We start from the raw sequence: 21,976 nt of genomic DNA, 5'->3' as shown, positions 1-21,976 counted from the left end.
ATGTGGCGCACTCACTCACTCGATGCCAGCTAGTCTTTGGCTCACGTGTCGCCACCTCTCTCATATCACAAACTTAATAGAGCCTCTTTGTCCTCCGTAACAATACGTGGCTTCACACAATTAGAGAGGACTCCTTGCTGCCAAAGCACAGATAAGCATCAGCTGCTGGCTGTATAGATTGGAACGGGCCCTCGAAGGTTGTCTGGAGGTCTTTCAGTGTTTAGCTCTGCTTTCAAATAAACATCACGGAGCTCGCTTGGAAACCAAGGTGCTCGGATTTGTGGTGACCTTGTGTGACATGGGGTCACAAGGCGTGGGCACTGGATAGAAAACAACAAGGTCACTCTGTGTTTTAGATGTTCTGAAGGCGGTCGTCGGGGGAAATGACAGCCACGTTCAAATCCATGCTATGGTTGAACTTCTCATTTCTATTTGCTTTTCTCCCCGTGTTGCACATTAAGTGTTGCCAACTGATTGGAGAAATGAGAGCGCCTTCTACGTAGCAAGTCCTAGGTAAATACTGTTTTCACTATACCTGCCGTCAAGAATGCTTCGGTCATGCTTGAGCTTGTGACTTGTTCTACTTTAAAAGATGGCTTTTGGGAGTTGAGGTTGTGAGGCTGTAGCAGGACCAAGCGATATGGGACACCATAAACATCGCATATTCAAAATCAGATTCGAGCATCTGAGTTTACTTGAGCTGTATTCACTGCTTGGAGCCGTGTCATCCATGATCCTAAAAAAAAAAAAAGATGCTTTTTGTGGGGAGATGTAAAGATCAGTTATAAGGCTTATTAGGACAATCCCTGACCCAAAATATGATCGGATATTCAATATCACATGACTTCAGTACACCCGACTAAGCAGACAGTATACTGACAATGTTAGCGAGTAATTTGCATGATTTTGGAAAACATTCTTCTGCGTTTTAATTTAGATATGTTTGACTGCTGAGGTTCTGTGGTACTTTCTGGTGCTGTCTAATCTGTCCGGTCAGAAAAAATGTTCTTTCAGACTGAACGGTGATTTCAACGTTTTGCATATAGCGAAGGAGCTTTTGCTGCATGACATAATTGCCATCAATTCATTGTAAGTGTATACAGAAATACTATTATTCTCCTCATCGTCTTTCCCGATACTTATTTGCCGTACTCATATTGTCGATGAGTCATTGATGTTTCACTTCGAAAGATCCCTGTAATTCCGCGAGTGAGACGTCTGTGGAAATGTCTTGTACAACACAGACTTTGAGGCTCTACACTGATCACCTCTGGTTAAACCAAGAATCCTTAATGTGCCAAGGTCCCCTCAGCCCAGCTTTTCTAACATTAATAATGCAGAACATTTTCCTAATGAAGGAACATATTTTTTCTTTTCCATTTCTCTTTCAGCATGTTGGATCACTGTGTTAATCAAGGCTTTTACTTCCACCCCCCCTTCCTCCTCCCTCCCTTCTAATGGCATATGCAATGGAGAGAAAAGGTCACGGTGGTAATAGACTGATCTGTAGTCCTCAGGGAGATTCTCCCTCTCCTTCCTTTCCTTTCTTTTCAACGCCCCTCTCCTTCTGACATATTTCAGTCAGACGGTCTTCATCCTCATCTGCCTCCCACTGTGCTCTGCCCAGCGCACCACGATTTCAATCACCGGGCTAAATGAAATTATTAAGAGGTGTAAAACTTATTAATCATTCAATGAACTAAATGATCCTCCAAGTGCTAGCTCAGATGAATGATGTGCCGTCCCCTAATGCAATTTGTCTCGACAACAGGTGAAGGTCAGGAGGATGTGAGGGCTTTTCCTTCATCGCTTGATCCAATTCTGCGCATGTCACAGATGAAGTGTTTCTATGAGTGACTAGGATGGCACTGGAGACAAACAAACTAATCCATCCTGTTTTGGATGTGATTATTTATATATAGTATAGTGCTTAAAAAACATATAAGACCCTCTGTCATAAGGATCATTCATCATCAAAAAGTGCTTTAATACATATTCTTTCAATTGCAGCGAGGTCTTATCTTTTGAACAGGAGTGATGGATTTCAAACCAAATTCAGCTTTCTATACCGGTACCCAAATTGAAACTGACTCACTGGACATCACTGAGAAGATATAAATGACCAGTAATCAAGCATAATATTCGATGTCCATTCATCCATCAATTTTCTACCGCTTATCCGGGGGTCGGGTTGCCGAGGCAACAGCTTTAGCACGGAAGCCCAGACTTCCCTCTCTCCAACCACATGTTCCAGCTCTTCCCAGGGGATCTCAAGACTTTCCCAGGCCAGCTGGGAGACATAGTCTCTCCAGCGTGTCTTGGGTCGTCCCCGGGGCCTCCTGCCAGTTGGACATGCCCGGAACACTTCCTCACCAATGAGGCGTCCGGGAAGCATGGCAATCAGATATCCGTGCCACCTCATCTGGCTCCTCTTGACGTGGAGGAGAAGCGGCTCGACTCTAAGCCCCTCTCGGATGGCAGTGCTTCTCACCTTATCTCTAAGGGAGAGCCCAGACACCCTGCGGAGAAAACTCATTTCGGTCACTTGTATCCGGGATCTCGTTCTTTCGTCACTTATGTTCAAATGTTCAATATAAATTCTTATAATTTGACATAGTAATCAGTGTATAATCTGCTTTACTATTTTCTTTAAAAAATGGTAAATTTCAAAATTAATGGAGAGCAATAGTGTTTCTAAATGCTGTACATGGAACAACTAACATATACAACAGTAAAGCAACAAATCGGTAACAAAGATGGTAGAAAGCGCCGAACAGCAAAACCAAGAACAAATCTGAGTCATGCTGAGTCAAATGCCAAAGAATACAAGTGAGTTTTGAGGCGGGTTTTAAAGATGTCACCCTTATTTTGGTGGCTGTTAATTATGCTGTGACATTAACCTTAAAATGGGGTGGTCAACGCTCAACCCACTTCATGTCAAATTTGTGGATCACTAAGATTCAAAACATTAAGAAATTTGAAAGGCAGGCAACAATGTGAGAATTACTTGTTTCCTGACATTACTCATTCATAGATACATACATTTAGTTCATAACCGAGGGATGTCTATCTTAAGCAAAGCAAAAAACATATCTCTAGCAAATGGAGTTGGTTTACTGGACATCACTGATAAGCCAATGACAATACAATAGAATGGAAAATTTACACATGATTCACATTCGATACATATGATCAACACTTCATTTTTGCTACGTTTAATGAGAAGCTGCTTACCTCAATTAACTTCAAATGTATCCCTTCTTCTCGCTTTTTCTTGATTGACATCCCATTTTGAGTCCTGGCTTTGTTGCCGTACCTCAAAGAAAAATGAAAACACACGAGCAGCTATTTTATCATGAAGCTTGGTCAACGTTGTTATATCCAAATGTCCTTAAAAAGCAAGGAAGAACACAAGCTTAACTTTCACTCTTTAACATTCAAATCGTTTAGACTGCAAACATCTGTACTCTGTAATCAATTTTATAAGTATTAATACAAATATGATTATATAATTAGCCTGTGATCAATATGGTATTGATTACTATACAAACAAGAGATTAGAGCTTTGTCTGCCCTCTGGACAGTTCGGCATTCATGATCTGGACATGTTCGACAAGCGGGCCAACTGACCTGTGCAACCTTGACATCAATATGTGATTGCCAAGAACTCAAAGGCTGTGGGAAAATAAAGACTTGGAGGTTTAAATTATGACTTGAGAAATGATGAATTTTTCTCACCGCATAGCCAACTCACATTTGTTTTTAATCATTCACAGTGATATAAAGATGAATCCTCGAAGAGAGGGGTATCAAACTCAATTTATGGGAGGGCTACGGAAGATAGAGTCTGGGTGTGTCTGAGCAGCATTAGGTGTTGCACAAAAAAGGGGTTAAGTATTCAAAATAAAAAGTACAACGGATACAATCTTTTCCATCTTTATTAATAACAGTTCTTCAGAACGTGAACAGGATTGGTAACCCGGTCCTCTTTCTTATCTCCCTAGTGGTTTACGTACACTTCAGCATGTGGAGCGGAGTCATGACATCTGATTCAAGACATCTCGGGGTGCGCCTGAACTCGCCAAAAAAAAAAAAAAATCCATCCTCAAGTTTTCTTCGCAACTGTCTCTTCTCCTCGCCAACTTTTCTCTTCACGGCCGCTTTTGAAGAAGACTCGACTCTACTGAGTGATTGCAACAAATTTTTAACTTTGATGTTAAGTATGGGGGAGCAGAGTCCATTTTGGACTTTGGATGACATCAGGGTCAGAGATATGTGACCTGGCCGTTCAGACTTTGAATAAAATCAGATAAGGAGTACAAATGTAAGCAACCCAGGTCGGATTTTGAAAAATGGGCCATTATTATCATAAAAATCAAAATATGATACAGGTCGCACGAGCCCCACCACAAAAAAAATATGACCTGAGTCACATTTGCCTGCAGTGTGAACCTAGCATTTGACATTTTTTGCAAATGCCGTCGTTTTTTTCATGTTATTGACTAGATTACTCAGTACTGAATGGCTGAGTTGATAATGCTAATAACGTAGAATAGTGGGGATATAACAAAAAGTGGTTTGTCTGTACACTATATAGAGCAACTTGCAGTTCCCCTCCGGGTTACCCATCATTCTAACGGATTACTTTAGTTTGCATAATTGCGAACATTGCAAAAAACCTGGGGCTAACAAGCATCCTGACATGGATCGTCTTGGACCTTCATGATTTAGTTGTAATTTTGTGGATATTCAATTGATGGATCAACATTTTCCATCTTACGGATCAGTATTGCAAATCACTGGACATGGTTTATGACCAGTCAGATTTTGTTGAAAGAAAATGCTCATGTCTTTAAGTTAAGGTGACACTTGATATTTATCCAACATTTGGGTAAAGCTTCAAAGGGTTATTTATTTTTGTCTGCCCGTTGTACTCGAACGATGTGAACCACACTGTAGTTACTCACATATCCTCTTATTTTCCCTGATGTTACCGAGTGTAGAACCCTAGAGAGTGATTGTTATATCCATGAACAGTGACTCCTTCATGCTCCGCTGACTCTCGATTGCCAAGTAAAGAACTCTGGAGAGACATCAACGATTAGAGTCGATGTTTGCACCAAAGTGACTCAGTGTCGTGTCATGTGAAACAACAAGAGTAAATATAAACATCTACATGCATCATGTTATAGAGTAAATATGGTACATTTAAAAAAGAAGATTGCCAAATCCTTTTTTTGAACTCATGTTATTGGTAGGTCGGCACACTGGTCGACTGGTTAGCACATTGGCCTCACAGTGCAGAGGTGCACGGTGCGATTCCGGTTCCGGCCTTCCTGTGTGGAGTTTGCATGTTCTCCCCATGCCTGTGTGGGTTTTCTTCGGGTACTCCAGTTTCCTCCCACATTCCAAAAACATGCGTGACAGGTTAATGGAAATACTCTAAATTGTCTCGAAGTGTAAGTGTGAGCGCAGATGTTTGTTCGTCTCTATGTACCCTGTGATTGGCTGGCAACCAGTTCAGGGTGTCCGCCACCTACTGTCCAAAAACAGCTGGGATAGGCTCCACCATGCCCCGCGACCCTTGTGATGATAAGTGGATTAGAAAATGGATGGATGGATGTCATTGATGGTTCTGTTGGTATAGTCTTGTCAGTTTTATTGTATGTCCCCTGTGTGTTCGCTTTGTGACAATAATTACTGGGATGACACAATAGATGTTACATTTTTTTTCTAAAAGTCTCCCCACAGCTCCATGCTTTAACTGTCGGTACACAAGTACTGTACGTACAGTATATTGTGTTCCATTTTTGTCTTCAGTCTTGAATGAGTAAAAAATAACAAGAAATATGCAAGCCGTTTGCCAAATTGAGCACAATAGGCTCCCATAAAACCTCCGCTTATTACAATTGCATGGTTTTCCCTGTTGTGGCTTTGTTTTGTGAGGGTTCATTTGCGATGGCATTTATCTCGCTAAAGGACGCAAATACCTTGCTCATGTCTGAAAGAAGAGTCATTTACAATCATCTACATTTACAAAACGGTATTTTACCATTACAATAAACACACACAATAGCATATATTTTCCTTGTTCATTTTTTGTGCAGCAAATGAATAGGATGTGCAAGCTTCCAATGTTCTGAGAAATACGTGCCACATGCATCACCATCTGCGCTTGCTCTTTACGTAATAGATAATGAGGAGGATGTTGATACATTTGACAATACACTCCTCTCTTCATTGCTAATCCTTTATCTTCAGTATTGTAATGATCACAATTGTGGGATATTATTTCTTATTCAGTGCCCAACAATGTTTGATCCATTGACGATTCAGAAGAGAAAGACCTCAGATTACCTAGGTGGAGCATTGAGGAGGATGATAGCTCTGCTCGGTGGCTGCTGAAAGAACGGCTCAGCGGCGATTACATTTTATTATTATATAAAGTATACAGTATATATTTTTTTCAGAAATTGCATGTATACAGGAAGGTTCTACAAGCAAATGGAGATGTTTGCTTTTGACAAATAGTACATAAAGATGGCCTAACTACAGTAGCTACACACTTTTTAGAATGAAGACGGGCACAGATAATCTAATTTTAGCCAAATAAGTAATCAAATATGTCAACATGAACATGCAAGGTTTTCATAAAACAGTCTATATGGTTGGTTCTTAAAAATGTGAAGTTTGCCTTTTGTCATATTTGTTAAAGCTGACATGATATAATCCTGACGATAGTACACTAAATGTGGAGGTTTAATGTAAAGGAGAGAAGGCTCTCCCTTTCACGGATTAAATTTGTACTTGGTACAATTTAAAAAAATACATACAAATATTCTTATTAAGTTCAGATACACTCATCTGTCTTCTACCACGAGTATTGCAGTTCTCTGACACTCTGGCCCTTAATGAGACGAAAAACGACACCTTAAAATTATCTTCCCTGCCTTCCCTGTCTTTTTATATGACTTGCTTTAATAAATTACTGTCTAATAAGAGCTTTTATGATCCCAGCATATGTTGGCTTTTATAGGTGAAAATAATTGTGTTCTTAGATCCCCTACCTATTCTTAGCATGCGAATGAGACCAGCAGAGCTTACGAAATGGCATAGTTTCACAGTGTCTGCACAAGTACTTCTCATTTGCTTCGTTACGCCTCCCGCTTTCATTCTCTGTTTCACTATACACCTTCATAAGCACCATCCCCCGTTCACCACTCTCCACTCCACTCTTGCCTGGAGAGACCCGCACTTGCATGCCAAGAGGCACCCTTCAACCCACAACAGCCCCCGACCCCCATCATCCACACACACAGTCTTGTTTTTGAGTTCCTATTGAACTGTGACACACACCACTTGACAGGTGACACCGTACACTTGATGTTATCGGGTCCGGCCCAGAGATTTATCCTCTTGAGTGATGAGAAACTGTCACTGCATTGTTTATCTGCACTGCTGGGTGAATGTGGGGAAAACGACAATGAGAGCGACGGTTCCTTTGTTGATTTTTGAGGCAAGATAGGGATCAAAATCCCAAATTGAAAGAAAATGAACAGGTGGGAGATTTGGCCACAATTTTACATCTAATCCAAGAAAATTGCTTTCTTTTTAACACAACACAAAAGGGTTATCTTTTTTTTTCTAACAACACAAAATGTATGACCTTTGTTTCTGCTAAAACTCTGCTAATTGAAAATCAAAAATCAGGGAAATCGAGGTAGCAAAACCAATACCATAAAAACAAGACGTTTTTTGCCAATGTATTGTAGTGTTGAGTATGCAGCATTCCGTTCTAGGGTTAGGACTTTCCTTTCCTTTCTTATCCAAGCAGGATGACCAGGAAGTACTTGAAGGAATGGTTCTTTGAATTCAACATTTTCTCGGGAAAGCTGACTTAATGCAACATTAAAAGGCAACTAAATGCAAAAGTTTTCCCTGCAGTATTTTGTATCTGCCCCCGTTAATCTAAACACAGTATCATAATTGTTTTTTTGGTGTTTTTTTTATTGTGTGGAATAGGATTTAGGCAGATTGAGCCATCCATTTTCATCCATCTCCGGGGGCTGCCATTTTTGCCAGCACCGCCCTTTGCCGTCTTCTGAAATTGATGTCACAAGTGCCTTCGGGTTCACATCGCAAACGTCACATCTCATATTTCTGGATTTGGTCACCGAGTCAATTGATAAACATGAATAGATTAATCTACTTAAAGAGAAACAGTGGTCGACAATCTACTTAATTCATTACCCACAAACCTATTTAGAATTAATGAGAAAACCATGTTTAGACTAGAGGGAGCACACCATTACTGCAAAGAAAAAAAATATTGAGTTTCGTTTCTCTTCATAATAATAATAATAATAATAATAATACATTTTATTCGAAAGCGCTTTTCATCACACTCAAAGACACTTTACAAGAGCTTAAAACACAGGATAAAAATGTGCATTTAAAACAAGCATACATAATTTACAAAAGCACATTTAGATGAACAAAAGAAAAATGGGTAAAAGAGATTAAAAGGTATTAAAAGCATTGCGGAACAGGTGAGTTTTAAGGGATGATTTGAAGGATTGGAGGTCAGTACACTTGCGGGTGTGTTGTGGTAGAGCGTTCCAGAGGGTGGGGGCGGCGACAGAGAAGGCTCGGTCGGGTGTGGGTGAGTAGGCGGGCGGTGGCATTCTGGATGTAGTGTAGTTCATTGAGGAGTTTGGACCATAAAGAATGCTATTGCAGTAGTCAAGGCGGGAGGTGATGAAGGCGTGGATGAGAGTTTGAGCAGCGTTGAAAGAAAGTGATGGGCGGAGACGAGAAATGTTTTTGAGGTGCAAGAAAGCAGTTTTGGTGATTTGGGTGATGTGCTGATCGAAAGTGAGGTTATTATCAAAAAGGACACCGAGGTTGCGACAGTGAGAGAAAGGAGACAGGCTGAAGTTATCTATAGTGAGGGTAAAGTTGGTGGTTGTTTGGGTGGGGGACAGAGGACCGATTATAAGCAATTGAGATTTAGTACAGTTAAGAATGAGAAAGTTTGTTTGCAACCAGGGTTTGACATCTGAAAGACAGTTAGACAGGGTGGAGTGGGTTGTTGGGGTGAATGATTTGGTGGATATGTACAATTGGACATCATCAGCGTAGCATTGGAACTGGAGACCATGATGACGTATGATTTGGCCGAGGGGTAAAAGGTAGAGAATGAAGAGAAGAGGACCAAGCACAGAACTCTGGGGGGGACACCTTGGGACAGTGGGGCAGTGTAGGAAGAGCAGTTGTTTATGTGTATGAATTGTTTCCTGTCTGTGAGATATGAGTGTAGCCAGGTAAGGACTTTGTTGGTGATGTTTAGGGATTGTAGCCGAGAGAGTAGGATGGAATGGTTGATGGTGTCAAAGGCAGCTGTAAGGTCAAGAGGGATGAGGATGAGAGTAAGCCGGAGTCAGAGGCGAGGAGGAGTTCATTGGTGATTTTAAGGAGGGCTGTTTCAGTGACGTGTTGTGTGCAGAATCCAGATTGAAATTGTTCAAAAAGTTGGTTGTTGTTTAGGTAGGTTTTAATTTGAGATGTGACGGCACGTTCTATGACTTTGGACAGAGAGGGGAGGTTGGAGATGGGTCTAAGTTTGCTCATGATGTCAGGGTTGAGTCCGTGTTTTTTGATGATGGGGGTTACGGCAGCCAGTTTGAGTGAGGAGGGGACATAGGCAAAGTTGAGGGAGGAGATGACAATGTTCATGACGAGGTGGGAGATGGTGGGAAAGCAGTGCTTGACGAAGGAAGATGGGATGAGATCCAGTGTGCAGGTGGAGGAATTCATTGTTGAAATGATATTGGAGAGTTCAGCTATGGAGACAGGTGTGAATTCAGAGAGAGGTGAAGTAGTTGGAGTGATGGATGCTGGTAGGAAGGGAGGGGGACAGGTTTGGTGGTGAGTGAACTGTAGAGGATGTCGATTTTGGATTGAACGTGGGATAGGAATGAATTGCATTTGTCAACGGTGAAAGAGGTTGAAATATTGTCGCTGGGTTTGAGGAGTTCGTTTATGGTGGAGAAGAGAGTTTTTTGGTTGTTGGAGTCGGTGTGGATAAGGTTGGAGTAGTAGGTTGAACGGCTGTAGTTGAGTGCGGTCTTGTATAACTGAAGGTGATCAGTGTAGTCGAGGAGATGAACAGTTAAACTAGAGTCTTTCTAGCTGGCGTTTTCGGGTTTTAAGTTTGCGGAGTTCTGGGATGAACCAGGGGGCTGAGCGAGTGAAGGAGACAGATTTGGTTTTGATGGGGGCGAGTTGATTAAGACAGAGGAGAGAGTGCTGTTGTAGGAGTTGGTGAGAACAGTGGGATCATGGGACAGTGGAGGAGGTAGTATGGACAAGTGGTTGAGGACGGAGGTAGAGAAGTCAGTTGGGGAAACGGATTTGAGGTTTCTAAATGATATTGTGCGCTTTACCTTGGGAATGGGGGTAGGGAGGTGGAGGTCCAGAGTGATAGCCAGGTGATCGGAAATGTTGAGGTTGGTGCTAGAGAGTTTTTCAATGGTGAGACTGGTGGAATAGAGTCCAGAGTGTGCCCGTGGGTGTGGGTGGGGAAGTTGAGTGAAGTTAAGGCAGTCCAAAAGGTCAAGAAATTCAGAGGCATGTTTGCAGTTGGTGTTGTCGATGTGGAAGTTAAAGTCGCCAAGGAGCAGAGTGAAAGGTGAGATAGGTGAAAGCTGCGTGACAAAATCGGAGAAGTCTGATAAAAATGATGGGTTGAATTTTGGGGGACGGTAAATGACAGCAATGACCAGGGGGGAGGGACCAGGGAATTTGAAGGTGATGTGTTCAAAGGACTCAGTGGGTGGGTGGATATAGTGCTGATTTTAAACTCTATTTTATGGACTGATGCCACCCCACCACCTCGGCCGGTGAGGCGGGGCTTGTCAATGTAGGTGTAACCAGGTGGGGTGGCTTGGTTGAGTGACAAGTAGTCCAGGTGTTTGTGCCAGGTTTCGGTGATAAAGAGGACATCCAGGTTATTGTCAGTTATGAATTTGTGTTAGACGAGTGCTTTGTTGTTGAGTGAGCGGGTGTTAAATAGAGCCAGTTTGAGGATTTTGTGTGGTGGTGGACCCCAAAAAGCAGGCAGGAGGGGAGGAGGTTCGATGCGTCCGCAAGAAGAAGAACTTGGGCATTTGCTCAGAATTGAACCAGCGTCCTCTGCTCAAAAGACATGTAGGCTACCACTACAGCACCAGAAAACTGCTGTTCTGTATAACAGCACAAAAATTCCACCTTTATCCTATATATTACTCCTGACCAATGAGAGGAGGTTACCCTTCGTCCTTTCCAGCAGCAGTATTTAAAGCAACAGACCACGGACAAATTGACAGACTCTACACAAAGACTCCAGAGTTCAGATGCAAAAGAAAAGTAATGACCTTAATTGTGATTCATTCATCTAAGTTTATGACGCAAAACAACGTATAACGCAAAACAATGTATGAAGATAATACTAGATAAGTTATTTTCCGAGACCATAATTTACACCATGAGAAAAAAAATGCCAACTTCATATTTCACAAAGTCTACTGGGAGCAATGAATTCCCCATCCATATAGGTATAGGCCACAGGTGTCAAAGTAAGGCCCGGGGACCAGATCTGGCTTGCCACGTCATTTTATGTGGCCTGCGAAAGCAAATCATCTGTGTCAACTTCCATGATCCTTGCATACATCTTAGCGAAATCTCAAATTGTCATACGTAATAAATAACGGTGACATTTTGCAATAATTGTGTTACCCTGTTTACACTCACTTGAGCAATAATTGAAGAAATACTTTACTGATTTCAAAATTAGTGTGCCATCAAATTGTTGTGTACAAGTAATAATACAATGTGATTAAAGATTTATTCGGTTTCACAATGGCCCGCCGAGGGAAGACGCAACTCCAAAGTGGCCCGTGACAGCAACCAGTTTGAACCCCCATGGTATAGCCTCTTAACTGATTCCCATTTTTGGTGACAGTCTAATTGCAAAAAATATGACAAGCACACATCTATTGAAAGGGCGCTTTTTTTTGTAGTCCATCTTTGTAAAATGGTGTCTTCATGCTAGATGACGTCGGTGGACGTCGTTGAATTAATTTGAAACCGCGCTGCCTATCCCGATGTTCGAAATGGAGCACCTTTTCATCTCATCTTGACCCGTGAAGGAAAGTTGCTCTCAGTCTCAGAAGAGTTGACCTTCCGCAGAGGCCCTGTGCATGAAATTGCTTTACCGTGTCATTAAAAGCTTTTCTTTCACTCTTTCACATGTTTATTGCACACTCAAGTGAGATATGTGCAACCCGAAAGGATAACGCAGAACAACATGGCTTAGTGTTACAATAAGTATTTATTAAAGTTAAAATATCTTTCGCACTGGTTAAAAATTAGACACTTCCTTCGACCATGAGCGCCTTGGGATCTAATGTTTTTAACATGATTGAAAATAAACACTCTTTGAAATCCAACATTTTCACCCAACATTCTCTCATTGCAATCATATTAAAATGTCACATCCAAGTTGCTTGGGCTGAGACAAATTTGACAGACAGAAAAACGTTTGAGAATGGAAATTGAAATTTTGTTCGACTGCCTTGACCTGCTTCATTTTTTTTAAATTCAACATTCCTGTTTCTGAATTTGCCTTTTTAAAAATAGCAGCACACTTAACAGCTGGTGATCATTTTTGCTTGACCAAAGTATTCAGCTTTTGAGCTAAACTGTATTTCACGGAATTTTATCATTTGCAAGACTCTAAGGACCCACAATTAAACACCAATTCGAAGCATTTGGAGACAAATTTGGCTTTTTCTCCCCCACACAAATTTTCAACCAAAAAAGGATCAATAGTCCTTTCTTGCCTCAATCCTAAATTTACGAAACATACAAACATGGATTAATAATACAAGCAGAGGACTGAAAATGTCAGACCGATGCATCAGTAAGAAAACATTAACAGTAAATACATATCTTCTTTTTTTAATCATTTACAAACCATACACTTTTTAATGTTTCCCTTTTTTCTTTTCCTTTTTTTTCCCGTCCATGCCGTATGAGAATTGTGGATTACAAAAGTACCTGAACAAATTGCTTGTATACTAGCATGCATAGCTATTTGAGATTTACACCCTATTTACATACGTGAACTATGACGATTGGGATCTGCGAAGGTTAGTTTACCTGTCTATGTTTTAATTATGTTTTTTATATGGAGACCAAATGCGGTTTGTAGCATACACTGTACACCCTACAGAACATGCACATTCATTAAAAGAGAATGTTTCGATGGCCTTAAAAACTTTAATCCTCTGTTGTTGAAAAAGGAATAGCTTAATTCTGTAACAGGCAATGGATGTGACCAATGCCACATTGCATAACATTTCTTTTCCTCTTTTTTTTTTTTTATTTGTCTCTATTACACGCTGGTCTCTGTACACGGGGTACTTGGAAAAGTTAATTTATGATGTTAACTGTGCCGTGAAGGGAAAAGCAAATAGGAAAGAGCATGCACAGCATCAGGGAAGGACATTAAGCTGAGGCCATATCTTTCTCCCTCTGTCTGTCCAGTGAAAACATCATGTAAGAAGACACATCACCATCCATCATCGCAGACAAACCGAGAGAGACTTTTAGTGGTGATCCGACCCCTGGCAGGTACACACCTCTGACACTCTATTCGTTTTTGTCTATGGGAAATGCAATACAAGAAAAAAAAGGCATTCTTTGGAAAGTTTTCTTTACAAAAGCAATGGAGGAAAGAGATTTGTCATTTAATCAACAATAACAGGAAACTATATTACAGTGGGTTATATTGATATGTACATTTAAGCATAGGTTACCATCCGTGTAAGCAAAGGAAGACATGGATATAGTTAGTCTGCAGACAGTGTTTATGATTCATGGCTGGGTCACCTCTTGGGATATTGCAGTCACATAAGATATTGCTCAGTAAGTAAGAAAAACATCAGTTTCATATCCTCAGGTCTCCTCACAAGTACAGGTCCGTTGTCCACACTCAGCTTCTTGGAGAGGCAGTCCTGTTTCCTCACTTGAGGTCCATGAACACTCGATTTCACATAACGGCCTTTGATAAAGGAGGCAAGTGACTCCAGGAGCATATTAATGTGCTTTCCCATGAAGCTTATCTCAGACTGGGGTCACAGAGGCCAAGTGGCAAGAGGCTGATCGCCATTGCAATAAGGCCCTAGAAGCCGTTAGCGCAGCTTACGACCCCTCTGACGATAACGGAGCCAGCCCAGGGCCTACTTTTTTTGAATAATCAAAGTCTTCATTCAAACCCATGTGGGAAATAATATCCACCTTTACAACAGTATAGGGCGTACTCAAATTAACCTCTGCTAACTGAGATGGGGGTTATTTTGATGTGATATGAGGAGGCGTAATTGTCGACCAGCAGCAGTTTTTACACTAAATACAGTCCACAATCCAAGCGGCCCTCTTCAACGAGACGGGGGTGTTTTAATGACATTTTAAATGGAGTGGAACACAAAAAAAGTGTTAAAAGGAAAAAAATACATCCTGGATCTACAACCAAACACTGTGCGGCTCGACCCCTCCGCGTTTTGATGTAGATTGTTTCCGTCACATTTACATAATTCTGCTTGCCAGCTATCATGATTGAAATTGAAACCAACTCCCCGGCTGTGAGAACAAAGCAATCCCAAGTCAAGTGTTAGGCGTATGGCATCACACGTGTGCAAATGTATATTTCTTTTTGCAGTCCGCAACACTTTTTTGTCAGGTCCATTGATGGTCTGTTCATTAAGTGGACTGCTTTGTTAGCATATGGTCGTCCCCTGCTGACCTCCACTTTCTGCCGTGTCACAGAGGAGGAAGGGAAATAACTGTCTTGATTGCTACAAACGTTTCACTACTCTTAAACTGAAGGATTACGCCTTGTTCACAGCAGGGAGAATAGCGCGCATCCGACCTTCTCCTCTTAAGCCATTTGCCTCATTCGCATTGTGAATCATGAAGTCCAGCCAGCAGTTGTAACAGCCTCTGATACCTCCGTCTGAATAGGAGCAAAGCGTCTTTGCATGGCTTTAAATAAGCCAGTCTCAGCTGCCAGCAAGTCCATTTGATATTTTTTAAATACATTAGCTTCATCAATTGTGCTTTAAAGCATGCAAATAGCATAGTAAATCAATCCTGTCAGAAAGCAGACTATAACAGCTAAACATTGCGGGGTGGAACACCACCTGTCTACACCTTATGGCCATTTCTTTATTTCAACAGCAAGATTGTATATATTCAATAAATGCCTCCCTTTCTTGCTTTGAATAAAGTCAATATGTTTTGTCCTTGATACTGTCGGATTCCTTTATAGGGCATCACAAAAAAAGTTGAAAGCATCTGCTTTGTGCCCCTTTAACTATTCAGAGGCTAAAGATTTGGTTTACAGCATTTAATCAATGGCATGACTCGCAGGTTCGCTCTTTTTTTTTGATAATCCGATTCTCCATATTCCTCCTTAAATCTTGGGCGACGACATCTCAGCGAACGGCTTGATGGCGAATGGTTCATAACAAGGCTGAAGCGTATGCACTGGCCAAAATAAGGAGGGAGGATGGGCTTTAAATGCCCTAATATTCATCCCTGTTATTTGCTGTATAGTATGGTCTAAGGCGGGATGCTCAGTTTTAGCCGCTTCATACAACTAATCTAGTGTCTGTCTGGCTTTCCTCTGTTTATATCATGACATATTGACAAAGTGAATATTTCTATCAGCAGCGCAATACTGTATACAGTCGATTGTCTGTCAACACACGTGCATCGCTTCCGAAGAGCAGCTTTTTCACCCAAGGATGGTGGTTAAAAGCAGAGCAATTCCCATTAGTTGTCTCACTGTAATCCTCTCACCTTTGACCCCAGTACCCCAAACATGTCTGGCTTGAGGTCACTGTTAATTGTGACACCCCACCAGCCATCAGACACTTTGCGTCCATGTGACAGACAACACATTTTCGTTACGATGTAAGGTTGTGGTTTTATTCTTTCAATTATTCTTGATTGCAAGTGAAACAAATATAATTTTGTTTTAAATACACCATAGGCTTTCTTGTGGTCTTGAATTTTAGCACTTGTTCTGTTACTTATCCTCTCCTAAAAGTTGTTTTTAATGATTGCCCCGCCCCTGTGAATCAGTTTCCATGGTCCATAAAGCCAGTGGTGTCATTGATGGGGTGTTTTGTCGGATAGACACATACTTTCCAACAAGTTGAATGAATAGGTAAGATGTTAATCAATCCATTAAAGGCCACATAAGTTAATTAGCTGACAGTGCACTAGGGTAGACGGTATCCTTCATCCTGACTGACACTTATGGACTCCCAGCACGGAAATGTGCAGCTACAACGTTAATCAGAAAACTCATCTGTAGTAAATATGATTACACTTGGGCTGGTCTGATGGGAAGATGAATCGATGAGTTTATTTACTGGTAGTTAATAATTCTATAAATTGCATTGAAAATGAGAGTGTAGAAATGCTAAACAATAGGAGAAACATCTCATTAAGAGATGGGTGGAAAAGCTGATTCAGTGGAGCACAAAGGAATGAAAAGTCGACTCGTGGTTGACTCCATCCACATCCATAGTTGCCTATCATTTACATGCCAACAGACCCCCCCCTCACCCCCGCATATCCATCATGTTAATATACCTACAACATGGCCAACTGGGTAATATATCTTTGACCTGTGATTACGCTAACAGCTTATTGTTTGCACACTGAACAATCCCATTATGTCAACAATCTGTTTACATACTGTACCGCCTCGCTCTCTAAATTAGTCTGTGTGCGTCCAAGTGTGTGTGTCTGGCCACGAAAATGACAGATTTTTCAGTGTTTGTGTGCTCATACTATATTTTGTTCTGCATATTGTTCGCTCTACCTCTTTTGAATGTTGGCATATATCTTGATCCTGGCAGGGTCTTGGTTCGGCAATTCTGCCCAATGGTCACGTCAGAAACCTTCTGCAGATACTGTATTTTAAAAGGCATTGTCTTTAATTCACCCTTTCGTGCACCATTAACGATAACCTGTAACCTGATAGCATGATAAGCTGTCCACTGGAGTGACCGCTGTCTCTGAAAGGGTTAAAGAGTGGTAGGAAAAGCAGAGCATCGTAGTGTGGGAATCATATATGTAACCTCAACTCCAAGCATCTGGTTGAGTCGATGGCAGTGCTAATTAGCACAACGTAAACGTCATGCAGGACATGGTCATGACAGCCCTAGTTTGTTAGCAGCAGAATATGCTCGCAAAAAAGGTAAATGAGGGGAGTTGAGCTCTTCAAAGTTGCTGTTGATCGCAAACAATTACCTTTAAGGGCAAACGGACCAAAAGTGCACTCGACCAAATGTTGGATACTTTCAGAACTTGTACTTCGGTTATGGACTTGTCTGGCAGCGTTTCGACTCGCTGAGATGTACAAATCCCTTTGACGTTGGATGAATAGACAGCTGCTGGCAGGATGCCCCGAACCACTTTGTGAGCTGCCATTTAATTGGCGCGCCCCAGTTCGCTTTGCCTTCTTCTCTTCCCCCACCCACGCACACTGTGACCAGGTTGTGTGGAACATGAACAGTGAGGTTACGTCTTCTTTAAAAAAAGGTTTAAGAGTTATGGACTCTGCTGCTAGCTATTCGCCTGCGTAGCAACATTCACTATTGGAATAGGTGAGCTGAAACTACATGAGTTTGTCGTGATCAAGTTCCAACACAACATGCAGCATCTCTGGCTATACATTGTGGAAATACTGTACATATATACAGTGATATATTTGAGCGGTGCCGTGTTTTGGTTGTGTTTTGGTCAACTTATTGAGCGTCCAAGTGCACACTTGTTTTATTTCCTCGAGTCAAATGTCCGCTTGTAACATCCAACAATGAGCATGGTTCTCCTTGCATCATGCAGCAGGGTAGCAGATTCAAGGAGTCGCAAATAAGTGACAGTCGCCTCTGTGCAGATCACTCACTGAGAGGTAGGGGCTGTTATATGGTGGACCTGCAGTGTTCAGGTTTCCTGTTGACCGTGTAAAGGCTGTCTTTCGTTCCCACTGAGGTTGTCCGTCCACTGGTTTGGTATTTCATCTGTCAGGCCATTTTGGTTATCATAATGGTCCATAGAGGACAGAGGTGTCCTCATTGACATTACAATCGAGGAGGTGTTCTTTGCCCCGTTTATTCGGTCAAAATGAGAGCACCGACATCCATGCAAAGAAAAAAGCTGCCACCTAAACGACGAGTTGGGGCAGGAATGATGGAAACATCTGAATCATGAAGAAACTTTTTCCAAACCATGTTGAACACTTGAAACACAGACATTTCCCTTTCACCGCGGTTTCATTTTTACTGGTAGAAATTGTTTGTGATTTTACCTTGTAACATCACAAAAGCTTATCTACAAATAGTTTTACCTCGATGTAAGATCTTAATGCAGTCTAGCAAAAAATACATAATAGTGCCCCCCACCCCCAGCCCCACCCTCCACTCCCGCCCCGAGTGTTTGTATTATAAAACAAGTTAAAGTTTTGTCGGAAATAATTTCTAAAATATCCACATGATTGTTGCGATCTACAATATGGTACTGAAGAGCTGCCGTGATCCACTATGCAGTCTATAGTGTTTCATGCTTTTCTCTTCATTCGTCTCTATTTACATGTACTAAAGAGAATACTGAAGGGGGAAGACCAGGCCAGGAATAATTAGAAGCCACTTTTTCTTTTTTTTTGTCCCCCAATAAGCTGACGAGAAATGATACTGGAAATGATAATTACATGGTGTCTGGAACGAGAAGGATAGTCTTCATTTGGAAAATGGTGGGCCATGAGGACTATACATGAAGGTTTATGGGGATGGTGAGAACGACTTGGTATGCGGCCCGCATTAGGAGTGTGGGTACGGTTTTATTATGATCTATTTACAGAAGCATGCATTAGTGAGGTTCCTGCCGAAAGGAAAATAGTCCTCCTGATGTCACTGTCTCTTGAGTGTCGTCTTTTTCTCCCTTTTTCAGGTTTTGTAGAAAAAAAAAAGCTGGAAGCAAAATATCAGGGACGAGTCAAAAGTAGCAATTTGGAGAGCTATCAGCCGGTCTGTCTTCCGTCCCCCTGGCGAAGACATTTTTTAATGTTGTGCTTTGTTGGTGTCTTCATGCGATTGGCCGCCCGCTGATGTCCTCACTGCTCACTCGTGGAGTTGTCTGAAAAGGGAGAGGGTGGGAACACAGAAAAAAGAAAAGTGTCGTTACTAAGTGTGATTCAGGCAACCACATTCTCACACATGCGTTGTCGTGCTTCCATACAATCGCCATAATGTTGAGTATGAGAAACTGAAGACCGCATTACCAGCTGTATGGTACATTTGTCTCAGCCCTGCAGGAATTATGGTGACATACAGTGAGTCACGGTCACATTATATATGGGGTGGGGAGGGCTCTGCTCTCACCGATGCCAATGTAAAAAAAACAAAGGCAGAGTGACCACCCTGTGAGTGTACACGGTGAGCCCACTTGGCAGAGATGCAGAGCGACAGTGTCGTCTGCATGGGGGTTGACTCTTCATTCAGCTTCAATTAAGGCCAAAGGTAGACAAGCATTCTTAACATCGGCGCTACTCCAAGCTGTCCGTGTAGCATGTTAAATTCTGTTTGTTGTGTTTTACGCTGCACGTATGCAGTACGTAAATGTTTATGAAAAACACAAAAGAGACATTTAATATTTACTGCTTATTTGTGGCACTCTGACAATGATTTTTTTTCAGTTCTTGTAACCTTTGACACTGTTCCTTGCTATCGATGCCTGGTGTTCATATTCAGACGGTCTTTCCAGCTTGGCGGAGGTTTACGCTTTATTGAGGGACATTCTAAATGTTTGTTGTGTCATAGATCCAGTCATATCAATTGCCTCTCTCCACGTGGCAATCCCACTTCAAACCACGAATTGCTACAAGCACTCCATCGCTGCATTGTCTACCTTTTGCACAGCAGAGAGCCAATAACCTCACCACAGAGATCACAACAATTGCCCCGGGCATGCTACATCCACTCTGAGAGGAAAAGCAGCAGTCAGGACTCTGCAGCTCCTCAAGAGTCAATGTGGTCCCAGGGTGTGTGATAACAGAGTATGTGATGGGAATGCAGGGCCATTTGGACCTGCAAAGCCAGGTGTTAGCACTTCAGCTCATCGCCTCATCAATAATTGACAGAGGCAAACCAATCAGAACAATTTGCTCCCCGCAGCGAAGTGCTAGAGCAGCCTAACATTGGTGAATCATTAATGAGGCAATTAGCAGAAATGGTTAGACAGTTCGCCCTCACTGGCGACGCTCTTGGGACGCAACGGCGACAAGTCTCTTCATATGGGCACTGTGGATGATGGAGTGATGTGCAGACCGACGCAAGCTAAAGCACAAGATTGCTTCAAGACTGAGCCAAGCGAGTCATCTTCGACTGCAAGCGTAACTTGCGGTGGTGCCAGTTCTCCATCTGTTGACCACAGCTCAGAGCGCCAATAATGGGAACAAACCCAATTGGCTATTACCATGGGAGATTGACCTTTATTGGCGGTTGTTACCATTGCACAGACCAGCAGATGCCGTCTCCTGGGTGATTCAAGTGTGGGAGAGCCTTTATGGACATGGATAAAATCGACCTCAGTGACATCACTCAAACATGGAGGGGAGAAAACAACAAGAACAATAACAGCAAAGATGACGATTGCCTTTGAAGAGCAGAGATCCCGGACTGTTGTTTGAGTGGAAAATCAAAGCCTCAAGGGAGCTCCTCACAAAGCCTCATCGATCGACCATATTGGAACCATTTTATAGTTTATCAATGCTCCTCTGCTCGCTTTCTCAGCCATGGGTCGAGTACACGCTCAATTAAACCAGCAACCTTGATCTCAGGAAGAAATCGTAAAAATGCAAATTGCTGCAAGGATATTTTAGCGGAATCACAGGCTCTTGCTTAAACATAAAAAATAAATAAACTAATAAATAATACTGGATAGAGTTTACGCAATTTTATTTTGTCGTGGTTGCATTCATAAAAAAAAAATCTGGATCCAGATACTGTACATTTTTTTAAGTAGATATGTATATAATGTTCTTAAATGTATCTGGATTCCGATTATTTTATTTTGTGCAACCACTTGACAAAATAAAATTAAGTAGATTTAAAAACAACTCTTTTTTCAGTGTAATAACATTAATATGGCTTCTAAATTTGACACGCCATATAAAAGTGTGTTTTACCCTATGAGTGGCTAGAGATCCATCCAGTAGATGTACCTCTCGACCAAAGTCATCTAGGATAGGACATTCCTCCTTGGTACATGCAGTGTATAAAAAGAAAAAAAAGGGTGGGTGGATAGATGACTGTCTTTTGAGTTTGGGCTTTTCATCAATGTTTATGTTTTAATAATATTCAATTATGTGAAGTGGGTTGTTGAATCATGCCTTCCAAGAAGGTCAAAATGAAGGTCTACTACTTGGTTGCAACAATAGTGTAACTGCTGATTGACTTTTAATGACACCGGAAGAAAAAATGGCATGTTGTATTTTCCTAATTTTATTTCATTAATTGGTTGCACAAAATAAAATCATCTGGATGCAGAAACATTTTTGAAGTAAATGCATAGTCTGTATTTTTCCAGCTACATTAGAAAAAGTCGACGTAGAGTCTACTAAAAAATGTTAATAAGATGATTTTATTTGGTGCTACAACTTTACCAAATAAATTCGAGTCAATTCATCAAAACTTTTTTGGTGACGTTTTTCCAACATTATATTAGCTTGGAGGAGTTGCGCAACATCTACAGAGACCTCCAGTGGAAGACAACTAACTACTGTGTGTATATGCTCAATGCCGGCATCGAAACAGGAGTTCAGAGAGATTATTCTCACTTGAAAATTTTAAATCACTTTTCTGTT

At 41.5% G+C, this 21,976-nt stretch overlaps 2 protein-coding genes across 2 annotated transcripts in view; one reads left to right on the top strand and one right to left on the bottom strand.

Moving 5' to 3' along the window:
- emc8 (ER membrane protein complex subunit 8) overlaps positions 1-21,976 on the top strand; it is a 681,399-nt gene that overhangs the window by 409,417 nt on the left and 250,006 nt on the right. The gene's annotated exons all lie outside the window — the stretch shown is intronic.
- The window catches only part of mafa (v-maf avian musculoaponeurotic fibrosarcoma oncogene homolog a (paralog a)), a 67,226-nt gene continuing 64,292 nt past the window's right edge, over positions 19,043-21,976 (bottom strand). Inside the window, exon 3 of the mRNA XM_052063527.1 lies at positions 19,043-19,248. The gene's annotated coding sequence lies outside the window, so the exon portion shown is untranslated. The remainder of the gene's footprint in view (positions 19,249-21,976) is intronic.

This window comes from Hippocampus zosterae, chromosome 4 (genome assembly GCF_025434085.1).
Source record: "Hippocampus zosterae strain Florida chromosome 4, ASM2543408v3, whole genome shotgun sequence".
NCBI classification, from domain to species: Eukaryota; Metazoa; Chordata; class Actinopteri; order Syngnathiformes; family Syngnathidae; genus Hippocampus; species Hippocampus zosterae.
Note: the sequence above shows the minus strand (reverse complement) of the source record. Positions and strands in the feature narration are given on the sequence as shown.